The sequence below is a fragment of the Polypterus senegalus genome, chromosome 2, assembly GCF_016835505.1.
Source record: "Polypterus senegalus isolate Bchr_013 chromosome 2, ASM1683550v1, whole genome shotgun sequence".
In the NCBI taxonomy this organism is placed as follows: Eukaryota; Metazoa; Chordata; class Cladistia; order Polypteriformes; family Polypteridae; genus Polypterus; species Polypterus senegalus.
In genome coordinates this window covers 108,674,127-108,691,266 of record NC_053155.1, presented here as the reverse complement: position 1 = coordinate 108,691,266, position 17,140 = coordinate 108,674,127, and positions in this window count along the sequence as shown.

Below are 17,140 nucleotides of genomic sequence, written 5' to 3'. Positions count from 1 at the left end.
TTGTGGAACCTATAGGTTAAGTAAACAATAAATATGGAAGTCATTGGTCCCAGTCTGCTTTACCAACTTTCGCAACATTTGCTTCAGGGTGACATTATATCGCTCTACCAGCCCATCAATCTGCGGGTGATAGGGTGTGATCCTTAACCCCCCTGATGCCTAGCAAGCTATTCACCTGCTTTATTAGTTTGGATGTTAAATTAGAGCCCTGATCTGTAAGCATCTCTCTAGGGATTCCTACTCTGGAAAATAGTTGTATGAGTGCTCTGAGTATATTGCTGGCATTGGTCTTTTTCAGGGGAAAGGCTTCTGGGAACCTGGTGGCATAGTCACACACTACTAGACTGTCTGTTTCCAGCATGGCTACATTTAAGTTGACCCACTATGTCAACTGCAATGTGGGTGAAAGGCTCTTCTACTACTGGTAATGATATGAGTGGAACCTTATTCACTGCTCTTCACAGGTCCAACTTTAACATTCTGCAGATGTTTTAACGTAATTGGCCATATCTTTAGTCCATCACAGCCAACAGAAATGATGAGACAGCCAGTCTGAAGTCTTCACCCACCCTAAGTGACCCGACCACTGGATGCTAAGGCTTAGGTACAGCACTTTCTTTCTTAGACTACAAGGCAACAATAGGCTCTGCCAATGTTCGTCCTTGTTGGTAGAGAATGTTATCCCTGAGGATAAACTGCTCTCCAGTTTTAGATCTTACACCCTTTGTTGGCTTTGTTAAAGCATGTGTGCAGACTGGGGTCATCCTGCTGAGCAGAGGCCACATAACTCAGCAACTCACAAGTGTTACCCGAAATGTCCAAAGGAAGAATGGGGTCATCCTGCTTCTGAGGGATGTCTCAGAGCTTCTCGCCCCCTCTGCTGATTACAGGCTTTACTGACCATACCCTTACTGTCCCAACCATCCTGGGCACATTGCTTTGCTGCTTGGGCCCTTTTGACCACCACAGTCTCAGCCTACAGGCTTTCTTGTAGGAGGTCTTCAATCCCAGGCACATACAACCCCAGCAGTACTGGGTAAGGCATATTGTCAATGACACCCATTGGCAACTCAGAGCCCAAACCCTGTATCTCCAGGTTCACTTTGACCAGAGGATAGGTGACCTCGTCAACAAGGACACACCTCAATGCAATGCACTGCTCTGACTCCACCAATCTCTTCTCACCAGAGAATGGCTGCTTCTGGTGTCTATCAAGGCTTTCTACTGATTGCCCACCACAGAAATCCTTACATCCTTCTCCCTATTTGCAAAAGAAGTCTTCTTCTCAGGTAGAGGGCAAGGAATAAAACAACATTTTATCTCTGTGCATCTGTTCGGACAAAATCTAATCATGTGGAACTTTCTGTCCATAGCCATAACAAACCCAACCTTCCCTGTTTCTTGACTTTACAGGTGGGATAACTATACTAGTAGGAACCATAACCCATATCAACTCCAGACACATCTGTGGGCTCGCCCGTCAATCTGGGCCTCAAATGAACTTTTTCCTCTTTTCTCAGGTTCTCTCTCAGATGATGGGCAGACATGAAGATCTCTCCAAGTTAGGCTGCTTCCCTGGAGGTCTTTGGATGAAGCTCCTTGACCCAGGAATGAAGCTTGGAATTGAAAACCTGTAAAAGGTGCTCCAATAAAGTAAATTATTTTTTTCTACTGAATGCTTATTTGGCTGTAACTGCTTGGTGCACAATTTGCTTAATAGTGTCAGAAGTTCTTTTGGGGACTGACCTTCCCATTTGACAGAAAGGAATCTTACTCAGTAAGTCTCTGTGGTAATTCACACTTTGACAGGATTGCAGTTTTTAACTTGTGTATTGTAGGGACTCCTCCACTGGCATGGGCAAAAATGCAGCTCTGGCTCCCCCTGTCAGTAACTGAACCAGACAGATTGCCCAGTCTGACCTTGGCCAGTTACACACTTTAGCCTTCCTCTCCAATGTAGACAGGTGATGTTCGATATTCTCAGGTTGCTAGAATGATACCAAGTGAGGATAATTCCATGTTCTTTCTGAACATTTCGTCTGAACTTGAGGACCGGGACTGTTGAACTAAGTTCACCTGTCCTTACAATTGGATGAGGAGGTGCCACAGACTCTTGATGCACTGTTTCATCCATTAGCCCTTGCCCTCTTGGACAGTGATGAACTATTGTAACAGCGTCTATACCACACAGACATCACCAGTGATGTTAGAATCCTCAACCTCCTGGGCTGCCTCTGAGTCCACTCCCTGGGAATGACATGGAGTGTCAACTCCCTGTGCCTTCTTAGGAGCCATATCACCAAAATTATCGTCATCAGTGCTACAAAAACATTGTCTGCACACTCTCAACACCTCATCAGTTTCACCGCTGCCAACAAAATGTGACACCCCATGTAGTAGCAGTCATCTTGCAGTTCTGGACTGACTGGAATCAGACTTGAGAGAAATTGAACATGGAGACACAATCAAAAATAGTAAATGATAATAACTGTGAATTTGTCAGTCCCAAAATGAAAAATAAAGATAAAAATAAAACAATAGAGTCTAAGTTAATAAGAACATATAACAAATAATACTCAATAACAGTCAAAAAATGTCACATTTAAAATGCAAATATTATTTATATCAAGAAGTGTACAGTAGATTCTAAATTAATTCAAGTTTAAATATTTTCAACATATATTGTTGACAAACAGTTCTGTATTAAAATGCTGAAAGTGATTTAAATGTCTTATTATATGAACAAAAAAAATATGATATACAATCAGCAGTGCAGTAAGTATACACATTTTGCATTAGGATTTTTATTAATGAAAAAGAAATGTATTATGAACACACTAATTTTAATCTAGCAATATAAAATCTGTATTGTTAGGCCAATCAATACATTTAAAAATATATTTGTCTGACTGCATATGATAGACACATTATCAGCATTCAATACAAAGTATATCAAATGGCCTCAGACACTGAAATATGAGACAAGACCATTTTACTGATGCGGTCTTTCACAATTTGCCAGTTGTACCCAATATGTAAGCTGTGGTAAACATTTTAGCTGTTTTCAGTAGGTAAAACCACAAAATAATGAATTACTTACCTTCCAAACTGGGCATGAATAGACATCCATTCTTACATTAAAATTCCTACTGCATCTAATTCCATGCTATCTACATCAGCTATCATCATAATTGACTATTCTTTCAAGTTGATTTTTTTCTCATATCTGTCACAGGAGAAGAAGACTGTGCTCATGATTGTACATTTTAAATCTCTAGCTTTCTTGATAATCGAGGCAGAATTTTATCCCAAAACAGACCTCTTTTAGCATTATCCCTATTTATCAAGTGTTTAGCAAACTTCCTTACAAAGCCTTCACTGATATTAAAGTTCACCCAAAAGAAATGTGAAATAGAATATTAGAAGTTGTTAAGCAGAAAGTGGCATTAGACTGTCCAATGAATGGATAGTTACATTACAACTTATAATTATTCTTTTTAAACATCTTTTCTATGTTAGGTAAACTGGCATTCTTTTGAACATTGATTAAAACATATTAGTAGACTACATAACAACTGAGTGAACAATCCATTGCAGGCCAAATTTACAATTCATATGAACTTAAAATTTCTTAAAATGCATTGAAGAAAAAGCTGAACTTATTACCATTATATATCAGAATACATACTATATACTGTACCTCAAACAATTTCATTTCTTAATAGGTCTAGGTCTATTTAATACACTGCTAATATGTTTGAATATACAGTGAAATAATAACTCCTTCAATTAAAAAAAAACATACTCCAGAAGGTATTTTTGAAATGTCAAAAAATTATTTATTGTTTTGCAAGTGTTAGCTATCTATCCATATGGGGTATGGAATTAGAATGCCAACCCAGACAGTGTATGTGTGAAGTTGGTGAAATCTCTGTCTGGATTTTTCTTCATTTGTTCGACTTTTCCTGCCACATCTCAAGGACATGTGTGTTATTTAAACTGACAGCACTAAAATGGCCTGGTGTGAATGGGGGTGTATGAGAGTAACATATAACAGATTGGCAACCCATCCCAGTTTGATTTCTGCCAAGCACCCAGTGGTACTGGGATATGCACTGGCCTTCAAAACTCTGAATTAGAATATGTGTATTTGTTGAGGATCTTGCAGTCTTCTACTTCATCATGGTTAATTCAATACCATAACTCTCTGCTACACCCAAGTACTTATAATTTTTGTCAGTCTCCATCTTCCTTATCACTGTGTGGTCATTCAGCTAGATGTTTTGGGTTTTAAAAATCTTACTACATCTGAAGACTGATGTGGCATATCTATCAATGCCAAAGTCCATTTTGATACTGTCACTGAATGCTTTGAAATATGTCTGGTCTTGTTTAACTTTAATACCATTTCTCTTTAGCACGTTGGTCAAAGATATCACTGCTGAGCATAACAGTTACTAGGACAAGGAGACACATAGAAAGATTATTTTTTAGCAGTGCTTCCTATAATGATGTGGTCTCTAGCATAGTATAGGCATATTTCTTTCACGCTTCCTATGATGCCTCTACGAATCAAGTTATACTTGGAAATACTAAATAAATCTCCATGACTGAGACAATCCAGGAAGGAAGCAAGCTGTTGAATGTCTTCTCATAATCTATTCAAGCCATACCCAGAGCAGGCATCTTGTCTCTTGATGTAAACACTTTCAATGGAAGCCTTTGGGTGATAGATACATCTGTGAACATTCTTGCCTTCGGGACCAGTTTTAACCAGATGAAAAAAGATGAAATTCTTTGTTATATTACGTGTCTCGTGTGTAAATGAAACAAAAAATTGTTGTAATCTTATCATTTATAAGTACCCTTATTTGTCTTTTTTATTGTGTTTTATTAGGATTGTTGCAAATTTTTTCAAACACCTTAAAAGATCAGCATTCAATACAATTGTTAATAGATTTTTTTTAAAACTGACCCAGAGCCAAGTTTATTTAAACACGCCTCAATCTGCTAAAAATATTTGATCAAAGTCAGAGGTGTAAATTTAAATTTCCAAACGTTTCAATTAAACTTGCTATCTAAAACCATGAGGTTTTAGATTTGAAATGGCTTCTCCGTTGAACCACATTGCCTTTTTTTAATGCATAAGGCTACTAGTAATTTCAAGTTTTACAACTGCAGTAGAATTATTGTTTCTGTACAAACTTAATATTTGTGGAAAAACCAGTTCCAGCATCTCATGAAGCATTTTACAGTTTTTTTCCCCATATGTAAATTGTCACCCATTTGTCCATGATTTATGGAGACAAAATATTAAATATCCTTAATACATGTATCACATTTACAAGTATAACTAAACCCAGTTTTGAAACAGGTATTGCTAAGGTGGACAACCAGCACATAGAATACTTTAATTACACTTTCATTTTCTGTCTCAAATAAAAGAATGTAATGTATTTTGTATCAATCATTACTTTAATGCTTGTTCAAGTTCAAAATTCAGTTTCAAAATAGCGTGTTTCTTACAGTATATGTGGTCATAAGTCAGAAAGCTGCCTCACAGTTGTCAGGTAGCTAATAGCCCCACCATGTGGTAATTACAGTCATTTGCACATAATCTTTTTCTAATTATTAATGTCATACAGCAGAGCCAGCAACTTATTTAACAGAAAAAAAATCTGAAGGTAAATATGTTTTATGCTGCTAAAAGAGAATAAAAATGCCAGTTTTAATCATGTTATGATTAAAAATGCTTGACAAAGCAAGCATAGATAAAGAAGTACACATATTATTAGAAGTGAACAGGGAGAAGACAAATATTTTATTATCAGTGCAAAGCTCCTTCAGACAGGAAGACATTAAACTGCCTTATCAACGGTGCTTGAGTAAGCAATGACCTATGCTTGTGGCTATTCATAATGACGTGGTTCTTTTGTTTGCAGTGATTTGTATTGAATAATAAAACTAAAAAAGAAAAACATAATAATGTACAAAATGCTTTTTCCCTGTTCTGCTTAGCACAACTGGAAACAACAGGTCAGTTTCCTTGTTGGGAAGGTGCATTGCTTACACTTCTGCTGACTGATATTTCACAGAGAAGTAGTATGCCAGGGCAACTAGCTAATGCTTGGACTAAAATAGTAAAGACAGCTTTCAAAGGCAAACTAATAATATCACAAATTAAGTGACATACATCCATTATCCCTTGAAGCGGAACATTTTTCCTGACGTTAATTGTGAGTGATTCGATAATTGGAGGTGGCTAATGTGGAGAGATCGCAGTTTATTGAAAGATGCAGTGCAGTGCTTTATTATGTGGCAGGGTTCTACCAGTGCCAAAGGGAAAAGTGCACTGCATTTTTTTTCCAGTGGGGTTGAATTCATGCTGTAATGCAGGAAGAACAAAAAGATACACATAAAACCCATAAACCATACTGGGCAAAACTTTTTGTTTTTGGCATGCTTTTTATCATTATAAATTACTTCTCAATTTATTTTCTATAAGAAACACTGGTTATGAGTAATTACTTCTCAATTTATTTTCTATAAGAAACACTGGTTATGAGTAGTCTTTCTAACTCCCTATCTAGCTCCAAATTCAGCTAGCAATTCTTACAAAACAGAATTTACTTTGGCAATTAATTAGTTAAAGTTATCTGCAGAATGAAAAATCAGCACAGTACTAAGTGCTGCAGCTTCTTCGTCCTACAAGGGTATGTATGAATCCTGGCTATGTCACTATTCATATGGACTTCCTATAGGTGAGTGTGTGTGTGTGTGGTGGGGGTTCCTTAACTATTTCAGGGCAGATGTCGACTTTTGTCATAAAGAGGGGTTGACGGAGGTAATCAACTGTAAACAGTAACAAAATCTGCCGTTATGTTTTAATTGGACTCTTTTTGCTAGAAGGAAAGTTAACTTCATTGGTTTGACCGAGATTCACTGTCCTTGTGTGAGTATTAAGGAGCAAACGACAGCAAAAATGGCATCGACATCTGGCAAGAGATCAAAGCAAATGCATAAAGCAAAATACTCCGTGGAGGACATTTTGCATATTATCACTGACTTGGACTCTGACTTTGTAGGACTCCGATTTTGGTACAAGTGATCGAAAACAAATGTAAGGCACCAGCATCAGCTGATCAGGGTGCTGAAGAGGTTCATGTAATTGCTGCGCCTATGGCAACGTTCGCCTGGGAGGACCGCCACTTCAAATGACAAGAGGTACAAACCAGGATTGTGATTGCACTGCGACCACGACTGCTGCTACTCCTGCCCTGCTAAGCCAGCTTAGTATGCATTCTTGATGGACTGGCGGTCACAGCACGCAGCAACAGATGTTTTATGTTGATTTCTGTGTCAAACCATTACTTTGTGTGCCTTTCATAAAAGTGGCCTATTCCGGGAAAAAATATTTAGCCCTCAAAGAGTTACTGTACTCGTTTTTATTTCTACATTTCAAGGATTTGCAGATTTGTTTATTTGGCCAAGTGTGTCAGCGTGTTACGTGATAAACTCACTCCCTGCCCACATTTAATTTTGTCTTCTAGCCATTATTTTCTGGTGTCTTTACCACTTTGATGATTCTTAATTGAACTAAAAAGATTTACTAAAATTGATGAATGAGGACAAAATCATACATTTCATTTCATGCACTGGCTAATATCCACTTTGATTCTGAATGGCTATTTTATTTTAAAAGGGAATATAACAATAATTGTTTGTTAGCGTTTCCCAAATGGTTCCCCTTGCAGTGTCTTAATGGCAATGCAAATCTGAGGCTAGCTCATTATGGCGTACATAGATGATCCAAGCATTGTCATTTTTACCTACACTTTGTTACATTAAAAGATTAAGAAAAGCAGTACTATTTAAAAGCTTTGTAAGTCAATAATACTTGTAAATAAAAAATGCACTTTACCATGCAACAATACTGTAAAATGTCAAAAAAGATAACATCCAACAGCAATGTGCAGTATGCACTGAAAAAATGCTACATTTAAACAGAATGTTGTGGATGGTTTAATCACGCAAGAAACCCTTCTAAATCCACAATATCCTACAATCTAATTTTTTGAACTCTGAACAAATGTCAGTTAACAGCTCTTTTACAGTAATACTGGCCAGAACATTTTCTGACTTTCAGCCTCTTTGGGACATAATATGTAAGGCCGTTATCTTTATTATTGTCCTTATGGAATATCTTTTGCAGTTTCCCGTATTATCTGAAAGACATAAACCAAAAATTGTATCAAAAAATTGCACAATGTTAACATGTTTAAAGACTTGTAAGCTAGGTTGATTGGCAAATCTAAACTGGTCCTTGTGACTGAGAGTAAACCATAGGACTGGAGACTTGTTGTGGGCAAGCTGCTGTATGGAGAGGCACTGCTATTAAAATGTGATTAACTGTGTGCAGGAAATGAATGGATAGATGGAAAATAGTATTTATTTTTAATTGCAATTTCTAAAAATATCAACATGTCTTATACCGACTTATATCAACTTAGCCCCAAACCTGTTTGGTATATTTTAATATATACTATTTAATATATATATATATATATATATATAATAAAATATATATATATTTTAATAATGAAAACCTATGAAAATAAATATTCTTTTGATCATTCATCACAAAATCACTGCTGAGGTGGGATCCATATCATTTTATTTTAATCAATACACAATTGATGTTACTCCAAAAAAAAGCAGAATAGAAATATTTTAAGTGTATGTTATATTTACAGAAAAGGTGACATTCACAAGAGCTCAGCAGTGCTATGTGGAAATGGATATGTTGTGACAGTTGACAAGAGAGCTATCATATCAACCCTGGCTTGTCAACCTCTAAAGAAATTTGCAGCATATTATTCAAAATAAATGGCAGGAAAAGTGATCAAATGGACCTTATCTTTGTGTTCAGTGCTGAATACAACATGAATGTAAAATAACAGCTTATTTGCACACATTCCTGTTAGGCTTAAAGGTGAGATAATTTATTCTGACAGAACTGTGAATGTTGAATGAAAAGGAGAATTCTGCACTGTGTAGAAAACATGCTGCATCCTAGCATAATATTAAACATTGAGAGGTAAAGATGGTCTAGCAAGGGTGTCGGTTTACAAATGCTGTAAGTTTTAGAGCCGTGTATCAGGAGAAATCTAAACTATTTGTAATAGTGAAATGGACCAAATAATCCAATTATATATTATTAATGTTCATGCTTTAAAAAAAAGGTTTAAACCAAAGAATAAAGCGTATCTATTCCAATTAACAGCACACATTTTTATATGTGTGGCTCAGTAATTGATTGTTTCTAGTCAATGACACATGAATACTCTTACTGGCATTGCCACTGGGTTCTTTTATCTTGTTTATTTTCCTTGTTGCTTCCAGTTGCACTTAAGAAATAAGGTGAAGAGAATATTTATTATATTTTCTGTAAGTCATTGTTGGATTGGTTATTTGACTAATGCTAATTCAACGTGAATTCTGTTAAAAAACAACCAGCACTGAGATCTTTCTAGAGAATTATGTCATCTGTTGCTCTGTGCCAAAATAATGAAAAACACTGGTTCGGTCATATAATTTTATGTGACTATGACTCTCTGTTAGAGAAGGATTTTGAAGAGCATAATTCTTTTAACTGCAGTTTAAAGTATTTATAAGTAAAGCAGCTTAGTGTATCTTAACTACATGTAACTTTTGTGTGACTATTGTCAAAGTAGGATTTTATAGAATACAACTCCTTTGAATGTATTTACTGTTTTTCATGTATCTTAACTGAATTTTTTGTAGGTTTATTCTTTCCTTTGTTTTGTTTGGATTTATACCAACAATACATATCTTTATGTTTTCTCCTGTCCTAGACTGTCCTAGCAGTAGCACATGCCAGGTACAATAGGAACCTATCCTAGACAAGATGCACACACTGAAAATCACTCATACCAGCCAAGTGAATGAAACTCATTTGAACTGATGGAGAAAATCAATGAAGAAGTGGGGTAGGGTGTACTAAACCTGTACAGTCACCGGACTGGGTTGTTGGAACCATATCATTATTCATTCCACTGTTTGAAAACATTTCATCTTATGTTTGATTAGTTGCTCTGCCCTCTCAGCCAGTAATCATGATCTCATGATTCTCACACTTATCTAATGGTTTTGTTTTCCTACAATTATGGATGGATGGATAGTTAAAACTTTGCTATTTTGCTGAAGCATATGATAGTCATACTGCAATACATTAGAATATATATTATTGTTAAATTGTTAAATCGCTAAATTTTGTGCCATTGAACCTGGCTTGTTTAAAAGGTCTAGGGAAATTTGCCTCAAAGCTCAAATGCTTCACTGGGCCATCCTCCATTTTTCTGCAAATCGACAGTGTAGGATAGCAAATGATATATGTTTCCTGCCAAGCATAAATAAAATGGTGGTTCTGCAGGGAACTGTTTTGTTATCAGGGAAATGCCTCCATCCTGCTCAGGCTATACGTTGGCCTGAATAAATTACTGTAAATGAGAAGTTTATCTTTTAGTAGTGGTAATAAATCATATATAACCATAAAATTGGTAAAATGTTTATGAAGATGTAAATTAGTGACAAGGGCTTCTATTGAAATGACAAACTACAGGGTTATAGAACATTAATATGTTGGAACATGAATATGTCGTGTTCATTAAACAACCCACATGTACAGAATTACAGCAAACCACATTTTTAATAATCTACTTGTAAGGAATGCCTGTACAGACCTAATCTTTCAACTGTCCATGACAGAGTAACAAATACTGAAGTGAGTGACACCCTATGTAAAGGAAGCCACAATATTGTGAAAACTAGGATATGAACAGTTAAAATTATTTGCTAAATTGAAACTCTAATTGCAGATCCAAAATGCCTCAGGTAAAAATTAAATGTTAATAATAGCAGATCTATAAATATTACCTACAGATAATTCAAAATATCAAAGGTTATATTCATTCTGACCTGACTGTTTTGCTATTAATGAATAGCAGAAACTGATGAAGACAGTTTCTAAACGTTGTGTAATCCAGAATAGTATCTTTCCAAATGTGAGCATTAAAATGTAAGGACTAACCAAAGCTCAGTGTCATTAAACTGAATTTAATTATTATTATTTGCTTGAGTGAATTCTCTTAAGACGATCTCTGGAGTCATCTGCATGCAACCCTTGGATTTTCATAATTCTTTGACCCGCTGATGGATTGTAGGAAGACAGAGCCATGACAGCAATAGATAAATAGCCACACAAATACATGCATGCACACACACATAGACTAACAGGCTAAATAAGGCAACAAGTACAAGTGAGGGGCGCAGCAAAAAAAACACAGGGAGAAGGTACAAACTCAGTGAACAGCGGCAAGGCCAGAATTCAAGCCAAGTCTCCTTGAAGCTTCAGGCATTCATGGTGTGAACAATAAAAAATAAATTAGATAAATTTCATATTGAATCTTGGTGGTCATAGAGGTAAATGCTATTACTCGAGTTCAGAAAATTAGTTTTAGCAGACACAGGACAATCCCCTCATAAATCTCTATGAAATTGTTTCATTTGTTTTTTTAAGTATGTTTCATGTTTTAGTATATACTGCTAAGAAATTCACAGGCACTCATTTAGTTTTATGTGATTTTTTTCTCTGTTTTCTACCACCATGTTTACAATCTTAACTAATGTTGTTAGAGCTCTCAGTGACAGTCTCAGAATTTAATTACAGTTAAGAGCCAGCTAAAAAAAGTATACAAATGATTCCATTTTTTCATTCTAACCTAAGGAGTAAAACAGGTAGTTCACTTCCTTCAGACTTTTAAAATATTAAATGCAGTGATCTGCAGTGCAGGCCTGGGGGACCCCAGTGCTTCAGGTTCTTTTGTCCAACTAGATGAACAAAGTAGACGCAGACAAATCACACCGACTAACGAAAGGCTTGACACCAGATGTTTTAAAACTGGGTTTGCTCAATTTTATTGGAATATGTGTAGCATAAAGCTTTTTCAGCATAAAAATGCTGAAATACACAAACAGCACAAAATGTGTTGAAATGAAAGACCCTGACATGCAAGGTTTGGAAACTTAAGTCTCACATACTTTTATTTTACAGGGACATGCAAGAGAGCAGAGGTCTAGGCTGGAACAGTTTTTCCTTTTAATTATAGAGTGAAAAATTGATAAAAAAGAGGTAAATGTGAACACGAAATGAAAGGATATTACTAGAAAGGAGACTCGAGAAGCCAGAACCAAAATAAACAGAAATGAACCAATTGTTAAAAGTTTTAACAAAGCAAAATTCAAAACAAAGTCAAATGGTCTACAACTGTGTAATATGATTTTTTCCAATGTAAATCAGTCAAAATCACTTTTACAAAGTAGATTTGATTTTTATCCAAAAGCTTGAATACAGACTAGTGTGCACTTCTATCTTACATTGAACATAATGATGTTATACCTTATGGGACTTCCTTGTCACATAACTGAAAATGGGTGCCAATACTATAAGCCAATGTTTTTTTAAGTCGGTTTTAGGGACTCAATGTGGCTACAGATTTTTATTCCAACCAAATTCACAATCAGTGATAGTAAATGATAATAACTGATCTCATTTAATTAGCTCTTTTTATTTTCTCTTCTTTAATTCTGCACCCAGAATTATGATTATTACATTTACAAGACATTTACAAATATTTATGTTTTTGTGTTAAGGCTTTAAATGTTTAACTCTCTTTTGTTGCTTTCCTTCCAAACAAGTAGAGCAGACACCTGATCAAACAACACTCAATAACAAAAGGCTTCAAGTACCTCAGCATCGGACTCACTAAATAGTAAATAATGGATTACATAATCAGAAAACCTGGAAAAGCAGAATGAAAGCAGGATGAAAATATTGTTAAAAAGTAAAAAAAAAAAATCATTCCAATTAATTGCTTAGAAGATTTTAATAAAAAAAAATTAACAGACTACTTCTTAGTTACTCCCGTGGTCGCTCTTTTTGGCTGGACTTCTCAAGTTCTAATCATGTATTAGGTTTCATGTATAGGTCTCAGCATGATTTGTACGGCCAGATGTCTTTCCTGATGCCATCCCTCCTTATTTATCTGGGATTGGGACTAACTTTTTTAATTTCTACATTGACCCCAGAAACTGCAAAAATAATAAGCTTGTTAATTAGGTTAGGAGTCCAATTAAAAACAGAAGTTGGTTAGAACAAAAACCTGAAGCCACAGTGGGTCCCAAAGACTGAGTTTGAACAACTACTATAAGCAATATGGCTGTTTACATGAAATGAAAAGCTAGCCATGTGGATGGGCTTATGGAATGGCAATACCTTCATTCCTTCCTTTAAAAACCCATATAAGACCTTAACTTGTTTCTTCCCTCTATCAGCTCACTGCTCAACCTGGCCGTAACTTTAACTATATAGTAGTGACTCCAGTGCTTAAGGTGTGGCTGCAGGATTAAATCAATCTCTTCTACTCCAAAAAGGTAACCAGGGGTGGACTTAAATAATGGAATATGGTATGTAACAGGACTTGAACCAGGGGTGCAATTAGTCCAAACCTTTCTAAGATAGCAAGTGCTCAAGCAGAGTAACACTGTATATGTAAAAGCCAAACATTCACCTTGTTAATGACAGAGGAATAACTTTGCTAGAAAGCGAGGACACAGTGTGTGAAGAAACCTCAAAGAGAAACTACAGTGCCACACACAACCAAAAGATGTGATCAAGGCAAGGAAAGAGACAAACTCCTAAAAGAAAGAAAGCATGCTGAAGATTCCTCCATGTGTCTGGTGAAAGCTGACCAGGAAAAAAAAAAGCATCGCCTACCTAAAACCACAAGTGCAAATACTTTGATTCCAACAACTATTAATTGTGATTTAATAGATAGCTAATGCATTATGGCACTGGTGTCACAGTTACTAAAAATGAATAACCTTGTGAAGGAAAGGCTATGGCTATTAAAAGTTTTTCATCATAAAACTAGTAAAAGAAAGTGCAGAGCAGCATCTCACACATGTACGCACTCACACAGACACATACACATAGAATTCTGTGTGTGTGGTGGGGTGTGGTATGTCAAAGGTATAAAGTACTTATCCATCTTAAACACTTAAATTGAATGATCAAAACTCATAAATTATGTGCCTTTTTCTACAGGAGATAAAAAGTCAACTAAGCTTTTGTAATATTATGTTTTGTGTTGTTTGTCATTGTCTTTCATTTATATATATATATAATCCTTATGTTAGAAATACAGTGCATCTGGAAAGTATTCACAGCGCATCACTTTTTCCACATTTTGTTATGTTACAGCCTTATTCCAAAATGGATTAAATTCATTTTTTTCCTCAGAATTCTACACACAACACCCCATCATGGCAACGTGAAAAAAGTTTACATGAGGTATTTGCAAATTTATTAAAAATAAAAAAAATGGAGAAAACACATGTACATAAGTATTCACAGCCTTTGCTCAATACTTTGTTGATGCACCTTTGGCAACAATTACAGCCTCAAGTCTTTTTGAATATGATGCCACAAGCTTGGCACACCTATCCTTGGCCAGTTTTGCCCATTCCTCTTTGCAGCACCTCTCAAGCTCCATCAGGTTGGATGGGAAGCGTCAGTGCACAGCCATTTTAAGATCTCTCCAGAGATGTTCAATCCGATTCATGTCTGGGCTCTGGCTGGGCCACTCAAGGACATTCACAGAGTTGTCCTGAAGCCACTCCTTTGATATCTTGGCTGTGTGTTTAGGGTCGTTGTCCTGCTGAAAGATGAACCATCGACCCAGTCTGAGGTCAAGAGCGCTCTGGAGCAGGTTTTGATCCAGGACGTCTCTGTACATTGCTGCAGTCATCTTTCCCTTTATCCTGACTAGTCTCCCAGTTCCTGCCACTGAAAAACATCTCCACAGCATGATGCTGCCACCACCATGCTTCACTGTAAGAATGGTATTGGCCTGGTGATGAGCAGTGCCTGGTGTCCTCCAAACGTGACGCCTGGCATTCACACCAAAGAGTTCAATCTTTGTCTCTTCAGACCAGAGAATTTTGTTTCTCATGGTCCGAGAGTCCTTCAGGTGCCTTTTGGCAAACTCCAGGCGGGCTGCGATGTGCCTTTTACTAAGCAGTGGCTTCCGTCTGGCCACTCTACCATACAGGCCTGATTGGTGGATTGCTGCAGAGATAGTTGTCCTTCTGGAAGGTTCTCTTCTCTCCACAGAGGACCTCTGGAACTCTGACAGAGTGACCATCGGGTTCTTGGTCACCTCCCTGACTAAGGCCCTTCTCCCCTGAGTTTAGATGGCCGGCCAGCTCTAGGAAGAGTCCTGGTGGTTTCGAACTTCTTCCACTTACGGATGTGCTGTGCTCATTGGGACCTTCAAAGCAGCAGAAATTTTTCTGTAACCTTCCCCAGATTTGTGCCTCAAGACAATCCTCTTTTGGAGATTTACAGACAATTCCTTTGACTTCATGCTTGATTTTTGCTCTGACATGAACTGTGGGACCTTATATAGACAGGTGTGTGCCTTTCTAAATCATGTCCAATCAACTGAATTTACCACAGGTGGACTCCAATTAAGCTGCAGAAACATCTCAAGGATGATCAGGGGAAACAGGATGCACCTGAGCTCAATTTTGAGCTTCATGGCAAAGGCTGTGAATACTTATGTACATGTGCTTTTTCAATTTTTTTATTTTTAATAAATTTTCAAAAATCTCAAGTAAACTTTTTTCACGTTGCCATGATGGGGTGTTGTGTGTAGAATTCTGAGGAAAAAAATGAATTTAATCCATTTTGGAATAAGGCTGTAACATAACAAAATGTGGGAAAAGTGATGCGCTGTGAATACTTTCCAGATGCACTGTAAATTGTATTATTTTGTTTATTTCAAAAAGCGTGTTTGGGTTATCTGTGAAAGTAAGTCTTTCGTCAGTTTATAAACATTGTCCATAAAATATACATAAGAATGTTCATAAGAAAAATACACATGCACAAAAGAGTCAGTCTGCTGGTCTAACCTGCATATCAAATACAGAATAACTTATGCAGTTTAGAAGAGGGCAAAGGTTCCATTCTTTCCCTCACATCACATAATGCCTGTCTCTTCTTACTCTCACGCTTTACTCATTAGGAAGTATGTGCATTTTTCTTTATCTTCATATTCTATGCTCAAAATAGACACTGAATTCCTGATACCACTCAAATGAAGCAAGGTCATCCAGTGCCCATTGACACACAGTAGGAAGATAACATTCATAACACCATCTCCAGCTCTCTTTGTCTAAGTCACTGAGAAATCATCCTACTGATTCTAGCTTATCCCCTAAAACAAGAATTCTGTGATAGAAAAGTACCATGGAAATCAGCAATTAGCGCGCCAGAACTATCTGAATAAACCACTTTTTCTGATATTATTTGTGCCTCTTCATTAAACTCCCAGACTTTCTTTGTTTCATTAAAGAAATCTGACTTTTAGTAGAGACAATCATATATGTGATCTCATTAAGAGAAACTGCCACTGTGGCACATTGGTTACTGTGCCTTACAGATCCAGTGGGTTGGGCTCAGATCCCCCACTCACTTCCTGTTTGTTTTCACCATGTATGCACAGGTTTTTCTTCCACGTCTTGCACGTTAGGTTAATTGGGTGATCTTTTGAGCGTGCCTTACAGTGGCTGGACACCTAATATCCTGTGATGGTTGCAGCAATTCTAAATTGGATTAATAGTGTTTAAGAATGTTATTTAATTTAATAAGCCAAATATTTTATGAGGAACATAAGGTAGATTTTATAATTTACAGACTGAGGTTCACATGTTTAACTTTTCAACGCTTTTTCTTAGCTTACAGTATATACACAATTTCAGAGACAAAAATGAAAACAGTCATGCAAATATAAAAACATTGAAACAAATAGTTAATCAAATGTTTTAGACCATATATAGCATATGTTTGAAACAACAAACACAATTTATCTTGAATATTCTAAACTGAAACAGCATAATGAATACAATGTTACAAGTGCAGTGGAAACAGTTAATTTTGAAATTTCATATTTTTTATCATAATTTGAATATTTGCTCATTTACATACAGCACAAAACAC